The sequence below is a fragment of the Leuresthes tenuis genome, unplaced genomic scaffold, assembly GCF_036924035.1.
Source record: "Leuresthes tenuis unplaced genomic scaffold, fLeuTen1.0.hap1 SCAF_7, whole genome shotgun sequence".
Classification (NCBI taxonomy): Eukaryota; Metazoa; Chordata; class Actinopteri; order Atheriniformes; family Atherinopsidae; genus Leuresthes; species Leuresthes tenuis.
The window spans coordinates 32,722,580-32,736,574 of record NW_027325361.1 but is presented as its reverse complement, the minus strand read 5'-3'; the positions used below and the strand labels follow the sequence as shown (position 1 = coordinate 32,736,574).

General features: G+C 41.5%; 3 non-coding genes across 3 annotated transcripts; all 3 read right to left on the bottom strand.

The window, feature by feature from the left end:
* Positions 1-8,972: 8,972 nt before the first annotated feature.
* LOC140312473 (U5 spliceosomal RNA) lies at positions 8,973-9,086 on the bottom strand. Its single transcript, XR_011916967.1, has one exon. It is a non-coding gene; the product is annotated as a U5 spliceosomal RNA (small nuclear RNA).
* Positions 9,087-9,496: 410 nt separating this feature from the next.
* On the bottom strand, positions 9,497-9,687 carry LOC140312466 (U2 spliceosomal RNA). The gene has a single exon (XR_011916961.1). It is a non-coding gene; the product is annotated as a U2 spliceosomal RNA (small nuclear RNA).
* Positions 9,688-9,987: 300 nt separating this feature from the next.
* Positions 9,988-10,101, bottom strand: LOC140312491 (U5 spliceosomal RNA). Its single transcript, XR_011916982.1, has one exon. It is a non-coding gene; the product is annotated as a U5 spliceosomal RNA (small nuclear RNA).
* Positions 10,102-13,995: the final 3,894 nt, after the last annotated feature.

The window sequence follows — 13,995 nt, the reverse complement described above, 5'->3', positions numbered from 1 at the left end:
CCGGCATTCTTACCTTTTCTAACAGATTTTTCAGCAATTATGGTCGGAGATTCACACCTACTCACAGCCGAACAACTCCGCTCCCGCTATTGATTGTGTACAGTTGGGTATTTTAACCTTTTCTTACCCGCTTTTTACCAACTATGGTCGGACAATCACACCTTCTTACAGCGGAACACCTCCGCTCCCTCTTTTGATGGTGTATGTTTTGGCATTCGCACCTTTTCTTACCCATTTATCAGTAATTATGGGTGGACATTCACACCTTCTTGCAGCTGAACACCTCCTCTCACGCTTATGATCATGTGCAGTTTGATTTTCGAAAATTTTCTTTCATGTTTTAAAGCAATTATTGATGGACATTCAAACCTTCTTGTAGCCGAACACATCCACTCCTGCTTTTGATGATGTATGGTTGGGCATTAGCACCCTTTTTTTACCCATTTTTCAGGAATTATGGCTGGACATTCACACCTTGTCGCAGCCAAACACTTCCGCTCCCTGTTTTGATCATGTATGGTTGGACATTCGCACCTTTTCTCACCCGCTTTTTGCAAACTATGGTCGGCCATTCATAGCTTCCTCTCCACCATACTTGTATGGTGGGATATTCACACCCACTTGCATCCGAAGACCTCCGCCCCCACTTTTGTTGATATTTAGTGGGTCATTCGCACCTTACCCGCTTTTGGCAAACTATGGCCTTCTTGCAGCCAAACACCTCTGATCTCGCTTTTGATGATGTAAGGTTGGGCATTCAGACCTTGCTTCACCTGCTTTTCACCAAATATAGTCGGACATTCACACCTTCTTGCAGCCGAACACTTCCGCTCCACCTTTTAGTGTTCTATCACACCTTTTTTTTCACCACATTTTATAGATTATGGTTGGAAATTCTCACCCACTCTCATCCGAAGACCTCTCCTCCCGCTTTTGTTAATATATTTGAACTTTAGTCGGACATTCACACCTTCTTGCAGCTGAACCACCTCCGCTCCCTGTTTTGATCATGTATGGTCTGGCAATACTACCTTTTCTTACCCGTTTGTGAGTAATTATGGCTGGACATTCACACCTACTTGCAGTCGAACACCACCTCTCCTGCTTTTGATGATGTATGGACCGGCATTCTTACCTTTTCTAACACATTTTTCAGCAATTATGGTCGGAGATTCACACCTACTCACAGCCGAACAACTCCGCTCCCGCATTTGATGGTGTATAGTCGGGCATTCTCACCCTTTCTCATCAGCTTTTTGCAAATTATGATCTTACATTCACACCTACTTGCAGTCGAACAGCTCTGCTCCCGCTTTTGATTATGTTTGGTTAGATATTCGAACCTTTTCTTAACTGCTTTTTACAAACTTTGGTCGGACGTTCAAACCTTTTTGCAGCCGAACATCTCCGCTTCCGCTTTTGATGGTGTATATTCGGGCATATGAACCTTTTCTTACTCCCTTTTTACAAACCATGGTCGGACTTTCACACCTTCTCTTATTTGACCAACTCCGCTCCCTCTTTTGATTGTGTACAGTCGGGTATTTTAACCTTTTCTTACCCGCTTTTTACCAACTATGGTCGGACATTCACACCTTCTTATAGCGGAACACCTCTTTCTTGTTTCCAAACTATGGTCAGACATTCAAACCTTCTTGTAGCCGAACACATCCGCTCCTGCTTTTGATGATGTATGGTTGGGCATTCGAACCTACTTGTTGCCCTCTTTTCATGAATTATGGGTGGACATTCACACCTTGTCGCAGCCAAACACCTCCGCTCCCTGTTTTGATCATGTATGATTTGACATTCGCACCTTTTCTCACCCGCTTTTTACTATGGTCAGCCATTCACAGCTTCCTCTCTACCATACTTGTATGGTGGGATATTCACACCCACTTGCATCCGAAGACCTCCGCCCCCACTTTTGTTGATATTTAGTCGGTCATTCGCACCTTACCCGCTTTTGGCAATCTATGGCCTTCTTGCAGCCAAACACCTCTGATCTCGCTTTTGATGATGTAAGGTAGGGCATTCAGACCTTGCTTCACCTGCTTTTCACCAAATATAGTCGGACATTCACACCTTCTTGCAGCCAAACACTTCCGCTCCACCTTTTAGTGTTCTATGGGGTATTCACACCTTTTTTTTCAGCGCATTTTATAGATTATGGTTGGAAATTCTCACCCACTCTCATCCCAAGACCTCTCCTCCCGCTTTTGTTAATATATAGTCGGGCATTCAAACCTTTTTTTGCCCGCTTTTTACAAATTATGGTCGAACATTCACACCTACTTGCAGCCAAATACTTCCGCTCCACCTTTTAGTGATGTAAAGTTGGCATTTGCACCTTTTCTTACCCTCTTTTTATACTGATTGCTGAAGATTAAGTTGTTCTTTCTCAAACTACAACATTTTTTTAATTATTGAAACTTGATTTGAAGTGGATAAATAAGGAGGACAAACAGTTTTAAATCAGGCTGATAGAAGGAATTAATTTTATAGCAAAATCTGTATTTCGTCATATGTCGAGAGATCCTTATTGCTGAAGAAGTTCTTTCTCATTCTACAAAGTACAACGTTGTTTATCGTTGAAACTTGAATTTCGTGCATAACTCGTAAAAAAGAGCTTATTTTCGGATTCCTGAAGAATGAGTCTGGTTCTTTCTCATAATACAAAGTTTGTTGTTTATTGTTGAAACTTCATCAGAAGTGAAGAAATAAGGACAAACCGTTTTAAGTCAGTTTGATAGAAGGATTTCATTTTATAGCAAAATCTGTATTCCTTCATATCTCCTCGAGAGAAGCTTATTGCTGAAAATTAGGTCTGGTTCTTTTTCATATTACAAAATACAGTGTTGTTTATTGTTGAAACTAGATTAGAAGTAGATAAATATGAAGGACAAAGCAGTTTGAACTTGGTTTGAGAGAAGGAATTAATTTTATTGCAAAATCCGAATTCATGCATAACTCGTCAAATAGATAGTGATGTGTCGTTGGTGAGCGATTCGTTCGATATGAACTAATTTTTTATATGACTCGGGAGTAACGAGTTGTCTCAGTGAGTGATTCGTTCATTTTCATGCAGTACCCTTCCTCACCACATGGCAGGCGGCAGCTTCATAAGCTCAGTCAGCAGGACAGGAAACAGTATTGATTCGTTCACGACTCAACTCCTCGGGTGACGGGTCCTCGCACAGGAAAATGTATTGATTCGTTCATGACTCAACTCCTCGGCTGACAGGTCCTCGCACAGGAAACAGTATTGATTCGTTTACAACTCAACTCCTTGGGTCTTCGTTCATTTGTCACGTTTCAAATTCTACGTTTCATTTGACAGGCTGAAGAGCAGTAGGCACAACAGTTCGTTCACAAACCGGATCATTAACCTCATAGACTATTCTACCATCAACAACATGGAAACCACAATCGACTCTCTAGATGCAGAAAAAGCATTTGATGGAGTGAACTGGAAATTTTTATTCACAGCATTAAACAAATTCGGGTTTGGGTCACACTTCATCAACTGGATAAGGATATTATATAGCTCCCCAAATGCATGTGTCAGGACAAATGATCAAACTTCTCCAAGCTTCAGTCTGCAGAGAGGTACAAGACAGGGTTGCTCACTTTCTCCCTCACTTTTTGCTATTTTCATCAAACCTTTAGCAGCTTCTATCAGACAAAATAGAAATATTAAAGGCATCCAATCCCAAAATATTGAGCATAAAATAAGTCTTTATGCTGATGATGTATTACTTTTCCTTCAGAACTCACAGACGTCTCTCACTCACACGATCACACTCATAAATAAATTCTCAGCACTTTCTGACTACTCTATCAACTGGTCTAAGACCACAGTTCTGCCCATTAACTGTAGGGTCCAGAATATACCTGCGATCACTTTACAGTCAGGAAATATTAGATATTTAGGCATAAACATTTCCTCCAGGCTCTCAGAGCTAACAAAGCTAAATTATGTGCAATTATTAAAGAGAGTAGAGGACGATCTCTCTCGTTGGAAGTCCTTACCTATATCACTTATGGGGAGAGTTACAACCATTAAAATGATGATACTACCAAAAGTTAACTATTTGTTCTCAATGATCCCCATAAAACCATCTGCTACTTTGTTTAAGTCACTAGATTCATGCATCTCCAAATTTCTGTGGAAAAACAAACCACCACGTATTAGTTTAAAAACCCTACAGAAGACCAAGGACAGTGGTGGATTAGATTTACCTCATTTTCAGCACTATTCCTTAGCCAATAGGTTACAATATATATCTAAATGGTTTAAACCTTGTTGTTGTCACAGTTCCCAGAGACGTTGTAATTGTTGAGGATTCTATATTCACCCCCTCATTAGAGGCACGTGTTGCAGATTGATGACACTGAATCTTCTTCTCTTCATTGCTGGCATCATTCCCAGCATCGTAAGTGTTCGTGGCATTGTTAGCCTTTTCTTCTGGATCTTGATATCGAGCATCCTTTTGTATTTCTGGTTTGTCAGTCCTCTCTCTTCGTTCACCGGAGTCTTCGTCTCTTTGTCCTTGAGTTTGGTGATTTTTTCTTCTTTTGATGCCTTGACACAGTGTGACAGGTGATACCACGTGGGAGATCCTTTAACTTGGACTGCTGTCCCTGTGCTGCGAAATGGCTGTGCTGCTCAAATGGTCTCTCCTTCATCATATACACAGTTATTTATACATCACCTTCCACCATGAAGCGTTGTCCCTTTTTGTTTCTCTCTTTGTTCTTAAAATGCTGTTATGCATGTCTAAACCAATCCATTAAATTAGAAAATTTTGGCAGTAAAGCGATCTACAATGTGCTTGGTCGCAAAGCTGCTCATCTGTGGTAAACAGCTCTTCAGAAAGGCATTCTTCAATTGATTTCACTAATTTTATGTAATAATTTTGTAATTTCCTACAAAGCTACACTTCTTCTCCCATCTGTCTGAGTATTTAATATTGTCTGGGTCCCGTTAAAACATGTATTTTTTCCATATAATTCCTTGTTTGCTTTAAAACAAGTATTCCCCATTTTCTATCCCTTCAGTAGCCAACCAGTTTGTATGGAGTACACTGGAGCAACTTAACTGATCAGTAAAACACTGCTTTTGTTGTCACCGCAAGGCTTCCCCCGTCGGTTGGTTCACTGAGACACTACTGAGTAACTATAACTCAACACAGTTTATACACATAACATTCATATACATACTAACAAACAAACAAACAATTATTTATCGCAATTTTCTCATCTCTGTTTAACCTCTTAAATATTTATGGTTTCAATGGAAAAAATGACAGGTATGACCTTTTAGAAGATATACAGCTTTACATGCTAGGGCAAGTACCTTTAGTTGTAGGAGGGGATTTTAACTGTATCTTGAGCAGGAAAGATAGAAAAGGAGCAGGGGGAGATTTTAAAGTGGATAAGACTTCGATTTTACTTCAGGGCATATGCAGGGATTTTAAGCTTACTGACTGTTTTAAAACCATGCATCCCAGAGAGGAGGGCTTCACCTGGTTTAGTCATGATGGCACCAGAGCCTCTCGCATTGATTATTTCTTTACTAGAGATTGCCCACCCACTGATGTTAGATTAACCCCTGTTTTCTTTTCAGACCACCTTATTCACTGTGCTTATTTTCCCCACAATATCTGGCCAATTTGTTTTTCCTTTTCCTTCTGTATCAAATTTGATCCCTAGTATTTTTTGGTCTCTGTGGACAATTGTCAGGGGGAGTCCAGTCACCTCTGATTCTGTCCATGGTCCGTAAAATTTGGTTTGTGTCTTTTCTTTGTTTATTTTTGCCCCTGATCCCTTGGCGTACCAGTCAGTGACATCGAAAGTTCTATTTATAGATAAAATATCTGTACATAATATGTTAATGTCATCCATGTATAGGACACATTTAGCTACCAAGCCTGCACTGCCTGGGATTACAACTCCTTTAATCTTTCGATCTTTTCTCAAGATCTGTGCTAAAGGCTCGATGCAACACAGAGCAGATAATGGGCATCCTTGATGAACACCGCACTTCACTTTCACTGCATCAGTCAGGTGACCGTTTATGATGAACCTACTGCTTATATGTTGGTACAGTAATCCCACCCATGTCGTCAGTCTTTGAGGGAAACCCACCTTTTGCAACACCTGAAAGACATATTGATGCGAGACCCGATCAAAAGCTTTTTCAAAGTCTAAATTTAAGATGACAAGCCGGGTGTTTCTGTCTCTGTCTAGCGTAATCAATGATGTCTCGAATCAGTACGAGGCTGTCGGTGAGTTGTCTCCCTGAGATGGCACAAGCCTGGTCTGGGTGAATTACCTCCTATAAAACAGAGGACATCCGTGTCGCTAAAACCTTGCTAAAAGGTTTACAGTCAAAGTTTAAAAGTGTGATGGGCCTCCAATTCTTTAGGTCAGTCTTATAATTTTTTTTATAACTTAGAGTCACTATTCCCACTCTAAAACTGTCAGGCAGTCGGTCGAGTTTTTCAAAATCTTTAAAAACATCTAAAATGTCTGATGATAAAAGGTCCCAAAAGGTCAGATAGAATTCTGCAGGAAGCCCGTCTAAACCCGGAGCTCGACTTCTCTTAAAACCTGTTAGGCATTTTTTTAACTCTAAAGCAGTAAAATCCTGTGTCAAGTGTGCATTCTCTTTTACGGTTTTGTCAACGAATTTTTAAATTTCTGCCGATGTTTCCAAGTGCACTGGTTTCTCTTTGTACATGTTACTATAAAAGGTATGTACAGTTTCAATCATCTCTTGTGTGGATTTTGTTAATACCCATCTTCTCCTTTTAGATTTTGAATACACTCCTTTTTATTTATAACTTTATTAAAAAAGTAGCGTGTGCATTTTTCACCTTCCTCAATTTCCTGCTCCCTGCTTCTTACAAAAATTCCTTTACTCTTTATTTCTGCTAAAACTGACATTTCCTTTTTTTGACATCTTTGATTTCTTCATTAAAGTCTATGCCACACTGATTTAGTTTAAAGTAGCGCTGTAAGCGTTTCTGTAGTCCCATCATACATCTATTCTCTTTCCTTTTTTTACGTTTACCTTGCTGTTTAAAAAAGGTCTAGGTCATTTCCTTCACCATTTCCCACCATTGTGCATGTGTTTCGTAGAGGTCTTGAAGGGTCTGCCACTCTTTATAACATTCCCTGTACTGACTGACTATGATTTCATCCTCCAACAGGGAACAGTTGAGTTTCCACAGACCACTTCCTACCGTCACAACAGAAGGGGGTGAAAGGGTGCAGGAGAGCATAAGGTGGTCTGAAAAGAAAACAGGGGTTAATCTAACATAAGTGGGTGGGCAATCTCTAGTAAAGAAATAATCAATGCGAGAGGCTCTGGTGCCATCATGACTAAACCAGGTGAAGCCCTCCTCTCTGGGATGCATGGTTTTAAAACAGTCAGTAAGCTTAAAATCCCTGCATATGCCCTGAAGTTAAATCGAAGTCTTATCCACTTTAAAATCTCCCCCTGCTCCTTTTCTATCTTTCCTGCTCAAGATACAGTTAAAATCCCCTCCTACAACTAAAGGTACTTGCCCTAGCATGAAAAGCTGTATATCTTCTAAAAGGTCATACCTGTCATTTTTTCCATTGAAACCATAAATATTTAAGAGGTTAAAGTCTTGCCCCATAAAATTCAAGTTTGCTAAAAGTGCCTGTCCGTCTCTCACCACTGTGCTACCTTGCACCAGAACATGGGGATTTTTAATTAGAATGGCCACACCATCATTTTTATTTTGATTTGAGCCACTCCATATCGATAAATGGGGCCACATTTCCTCCTATTGTCTATGGTTTTTTTAAAAAAGGTAGTCCACATTCTTGTATTAAAAACACATCTGATTTTATGGAGTCTAAGATAAAATACTCTGGGCTCCTTTCTTTGATTTCACACTTCTCACATTTAGTGTTGAGAAGGTGAGAACCATTAAAAGGATAAAGGAAAGTAGGTATGTCATTTTCGTTTTTTTAAGTTATCAAAACAAATTACACACTCAGGTTATTTCTTGGGAAACTAGCTCTTCCTTCATTTCTTTAGGTGAAAAGTGAGTAGGGTGATCTATATTTCCTTTTCGGACTCTCGGTGTTGGCCTCTGACGCAATGTTGCATTTAACTTTGAGTCCCTGGGGGTTGATTGCAGAGCTAAAGTTAAAAAGGAGACCTCATTTGGTGAGTCGGAGGGGAAGACTCTAGGTTCTTCCACTGAAGAACTGTCTGAAAGGGACCTAACCCTTCCCCTCTTCTCTGATACCACTGGGGAATCAGAGGACAACTCAGATGCCGTCCTCTTCGGCTGTTGACCTTCGGCTGCTCTTCCTCCTCATTTAGCGTAGCTCCACCCTCTGCCTGTGAATTCTCACAGACTTCAGCACTGAGTGGTGAGGCCTCTACAAGCCCCTTCCCTTTTTGCTCCTCACTTCCAATCCAAGCTTTTGGTGGGAAGTTTGAATTTATTGGGTCAACCTCTTCACTTTGTTCACCAACTGCCACCTCTGGTCCTTCTCTTTGTTGGCTTGACTGTGGCTTTACTGTCTTTAATTTGTTGGCAAAAGATTTAGACAGAGATTACATTTCCTGCCATTTGGACACTCTCCAAAAGTGTGCCCAATTTCTCTGCAAGCCTCAACCAGGTGCCCATGCTCACCGCACTTGCGGCAGAGCTTGGGCTGCCCCTGGTAGTGGATGTAACCTCGGTTTTCGAGGTGGCCAGAGTGTCACTTTGCATCTCCGCCCACCCGCTGCACTGAGCACTCTTCAGCCCTTTTAAATGGTATAACTTTGCACTCCCGCACGCTCCACCAAGCACCATTCAAGCAACAAATTTGCACTCCAGCTTCGAACATCGGCACAGTCGCAACAAGTAAGGCGACTCTACTCAGAGAAGTCACTCTGCACAGTAACAAGATTTCTTTTGCACAGACAGAAAGGGCTTCACCCGCAAAGGTAAAGCCTGCCAAAAATAGAAACAACTCATTAGTGCTGCTCTCCATGGAAATCTTTAGTAAAAGGCGAAAGACTTGTACGTTATGAAGAGAAACCAGAGTACGATTATCCGTCACTGCGGGAGCAGGGCTTCAGGCTAGTTGGCATAGCCACCTTCCCCATGGTGAGCTTTGCTTGGTTGAGACGCTTGGTCCCCCCCTTGCTCCTCGGTTGACCAAGTAGGAACAATCGGGCCCTATTCGATGGCTGCCTTGTCTTTTACTCTGTGCAAAAGATAAGGCAGCCACAAACACCACGGGAACACCGTATTGAGGCTTTGTTCTGACCGCTCATTCGGTGTTGCGTTTCTTTCAAGCAATTCTCCCGGTTAGCCCGCACTCGGCTCGCTCCCAGAGCCGTGTTAAAGTCTACTTCGCATTCACTCTCTTTTCTCAGCAGACTAAAAGAAAGTTTCATCTTGGGCTCCCTGAAACTTCCATCCTGCACCGCTGTTTGCTTTTTCAAAAGAGCAGAGAAGAGCGCACCGTTCCCAGCGGCACTGCAGTACCGGGTCGATGCTTGGAGTGAACGGAGCAAGCTCCTTTTTCAACTCCTATAGCTAAAAATCCATTTAATATGTAGTCCTCGTATAGAGGACATATCAGATATTAAACTGATAAGAACAGATACTACACTTGATCTTAGCCAAAAGGCCGAGAAGCGATAACTGTCCACTAGTTCATGTCCGAGGGCCCTTCCTGGCACAATACGCACTTGTAGAGGTGTTCTTTTTATGGCCATAGGTGGCCAGAGTGTCACTTTGCACCTCCGCTGCACTGAGCACTCTTCAGCCCTTTTAAATGGTATAACTTTGCACTCCCGCACGCTCCAGCGAGCACCATTCAAGCAACAACTTTGCACTCTAGCTTCGAACATCGGCACAGTCGCAACAAGTAAGGCAACTCTACTAAGAGAAGTCACTCTGCACAGTAACAAGATTTCTTTTGCACAGACAGAAAGGGCTTCACCCGCAAAGGTAAAGCCTGCCAAAAATAGAAACAACTCATTGGTGCTGCTCTCCACGGAAGTCTTTCGTAAAAGGCGAAAGACTTGTACGTTATGAAGAGAAACCAGAGTACGATTATCCGTCACTGCGGGAGCAGGGCATCAGGCTAGTTGGCATAGCCACCTTTCCCATGGTGAGCTTTGCTTGGTTGAGACGCTTGCTCCCCCCCCATGCTCCTCGGCTGAACAAGTAGGAACAATCGGGCCCTATTCGATGGCTGCCTTGTCTTTTACTCTTTGCAAAAGACAAGGCAGCAACAAAAACACCACAGGAACACCATATTGAGGCTTTGTTCTGACCGCTCATTCGGTGTCGCGTTTCTTTCAAGCAATTCTTCGCATTCACTCTATTTTCTTAGCAGACTCTTTGGATTTTATCTCTAAAATTAATTCGTTCACTCAAACTATGTTAAAACTGCTTTGTCCTTCATATTTACCATGTCTAGAAATATTTAAACAAAAAAACAACGTTGTACTTTGCAGTAAAAGAAAGAGCAAATCTAAAGTTTCAGGAATCCGAGAATAAGCTTACTTTCATGAGTTCTTCACGATTTCGGATTTTGCTATAAAATGAATTCCTTCACTCAAACTAAATTAAAACTGCTAAACCGCTAATCTGTTACATGTAAGGCAGATGTCAAATTCACCGAAATAGGATCTAAGGGTATTCGGCCAATCGAGCTGTAGCAGCTACGGTAAAAGAGTATAAGTTGAAGAGTTTGTGAATAAAGGTGTGCGCACACATAGTAAGCTGTAGGAAAATAGGCAGGGAGCAATGCCGGCTGGGGTATATGTTCTTGTATGTTGTCTGACTGTTTGATTTGAATGTGTTGTGTAAGTGTCCTGTTGAATGTTACATGTTTGGGCTTTGACACGCTTCACTGTGGTTGTTAACTGTGTGGTGTGTCCTGAAATGTTATATGTTTGGGCTGTGTGACATGCTCAATGCTTGTCAGTAGCTACCCACTTATTCATATATAGCAACTGACAAAATAAGAAGTCCGGACATACTTTGATAGTAGTTGTAGAAGTATCCTTATTGATAATAGATAAACTAATTCATAGTGATAGAACAGTAGATGAACAGGTGCCTGCACATGTCTCACAAAAATAAAATGGGTGTATGATTGCTGACGGCAGAGCAATACTGCCAAACTTATGACTTCTTGTGGCAAACTTGATTCAGTGTCTTGACGTGTATACGCTGTTTCGCTGACTTGATTGTCACAAGAAACAAAGTGTGTTTGATAAGATCCGACCATTTTATTACGGGAGGATCAGTATGTATGGATTCTGATGTGACTGATAAACCCATTCGTATCTTAAGCATAATCTAATACGTGAGACAACGCCCTGGCACACAATCAAAAAAAAAAAGAGAGCGGTTTTGTGTCCCCACAGTCCATAATGTAGAAAAGAGAGAAAAAAGCCTTTCTGATTTGGTGTGTGTGCTCACAGTGCAGAGTGTAGAGCAAAGAGAGAAAAGAAAGCCGTTTTGGTGTCACGGGTGTTGTGATTTACACACACACATTTCTGAATTGAGAAAGGAAATTATTTTAGAGGAAGCACTAGAGTTTAGATCCCACATTTGTTGATAGGCATTCATTTATTTCTTCACTTCTGATGAAGTTTCAACAATAAACAACAAACTTTGTATTATGAGAAAGTACCAGACTCATTCTTCAGGAATCCGAAAATAAGCTTTATTTTACGAGTTATGCACAAATTCGGATTCTCCTATAAAACGAATTCCTTAACTCAAACCAAGTTAAGACTGCTTTGTCCTTCATATTTATTCATGTCTAATCAAGTTTCAACGATAAACAACGTTGTACTTTGTAGAATGAGAAAGAACTTCTTCAGCAATTAGCATCTCTCGACATATGACGAAGTACAGATTTTGCTATAAAATTAATTTCTTCTATCAGCCTGACTTAAAACTTTTTTTCCTCCTTATTTATCCACTTCAAATCAAGTTTCAACAATTAAAAAAATTTTGTAGTTTGAGAAAGAAAAACTTAATCTTCAGCAATCAGTATAAAAAGAGGGTAAGAAAAGGTACAAATGCCAACCATACATCACTAAAAGGTGGAGCGGAAGTATTTGGCTGCAAGTAGGTGTGAATGTTCAACCATAATTTGTAAAAAGCGGGTAAGAAAAGGTTCGAATGCCCGACTATATATTAACAAAAGCGGGAGGAGAGGTCTTCGGATGAGAGTGGGTGAGAATTTCCAACCATAATCTATAAAATGCGGTGAAAAAAAGGTGTGAATGCCCCATAGAACACTAAAAGGTGGAGCGGAAGTGTTCGGCTGCAAGAAGGTGTGAATGTCCGACTATATTTGGTGAAAAGCAGGTGAAGCAAGGTCTGAATGCCCAACCTTACATCATCAAAAGCGAGATCAGAGGTGTTTGACTGCAAGAAGGCCATGGTTTGCCAAAAGCGGGTAAGGTGCGAATGACCGACTAAATATCAACAAAAGTGGGGGCGGAGGTCTTCGGATGCAGGTGGGTGTGACTATCCCACCATACAAGTATGGTGGAGAGGAAGCTGTGAATGGCCGACCGTAGTGAAAAGCGGGTGAGAAAAGGTGCGAGTGTCAAACCATACATGATCAAAACAGGGAGCGGAGGTGTTTGGCTGCGACAAGGTGTGAATGTCTACCAATAATTAATGAAAAGCGGGCAACAAGTAGGTTCGAATGCCCAACCATACATCATCAAAAGCAGGAGTGGATGTGTTCAGCTACAAGAAGGTTTGAATATCCGACCATAGTTTGTAAAAAGCGTGTTAGAAAAGGTTCGAAAGCCCGAACATACACCATCAAAAGAGGGAGCGGAGGTGTTCCGCTGTAAGAAGGTGTGAATGTCCAGCCATAGTTGGTAAAAAGCTGGTAAGAAAAGGTTAAAATGCCCGACTGTACACAATCAATAGCGGGAGCGGAGTTGTTCGGCTACTAAAAGGTGTGAAAGTCCGACCATGGTTTGTAAAAAGCAGGTAAGACAAGGTGCGAATGCCCGACAATGTATGATAAAAAGAGGGAGCGGAAGTTTTCGGCAGCAAGAAGGTCTGAATGTCCAAACATAATTTGTAAAAACCGGGGAAGAAAAGGCTCGAAAGCCCGACTATACACCATCAAAAGTGGGAGCGGAGGTGTTCAGCTGCAAGAAGGTCTGAATGTCCATCAATAATTGCTAGAAAGCATGAAAGAAAATTTTCGAATATCAAACCGCACATGATCATAAGCGGGAGAGGAGGTGTTCAGCTGCAAGAAGGTGTGAATGTCCACCCATAATTACTGAAAAATGGGTAAGAAAAGGTGAGAATGCCAAACCATACATCATCAAAAGAGGGAGCGGAGGTTTTCCGCTGTACGACGGTGTGAATGTCCGACCATAGTTGGTAAAAAAGCGGGTAAGAAAAGGTTAAAATACCCTACTGTACACAATCAATAGCTGGAGCGGAGTTGTTCGGCTACAAGAAGGTGTGAAAGTCCGACCATCGTTTGTAAAAAGCGGGCAAGAGAAGGTTCGAATGCCTGAATATATACCATCAAAAGCGGAAGCGGAGGTGTTCGGCTGCAAGAAGGTGTGAACGTCCGACCAAAGTTTGTAAAAAGCAGTTAAGAAAAGGTTCGAATATCCAACCAAACATAATCAAAAGCGGGAGCAGAGCTGTTCGACTGCAAGTAGGTGTGAATGTCAGATCATAATTTGCAAAAAGCTGATGAGAAAGGGTGAGAATGCCCGACTATACACCATCAAATGCGGGAGCAGAGGTGTTTGGCTGCAAGAAGGTTGGAATGTCCACACATAATTCCTGAAAAATGGGTAAAAAAAAAGGTGCGAATGCCCAACCATACATCATCAAAAGCAGGAGTGGATGTGTTCGGCTACAAGAAGGTGTGAACGTCCAACCAAAGTTTGTAAAAAGCAGTTAAGAAAAGGTTCGCATATCCAACCAAACA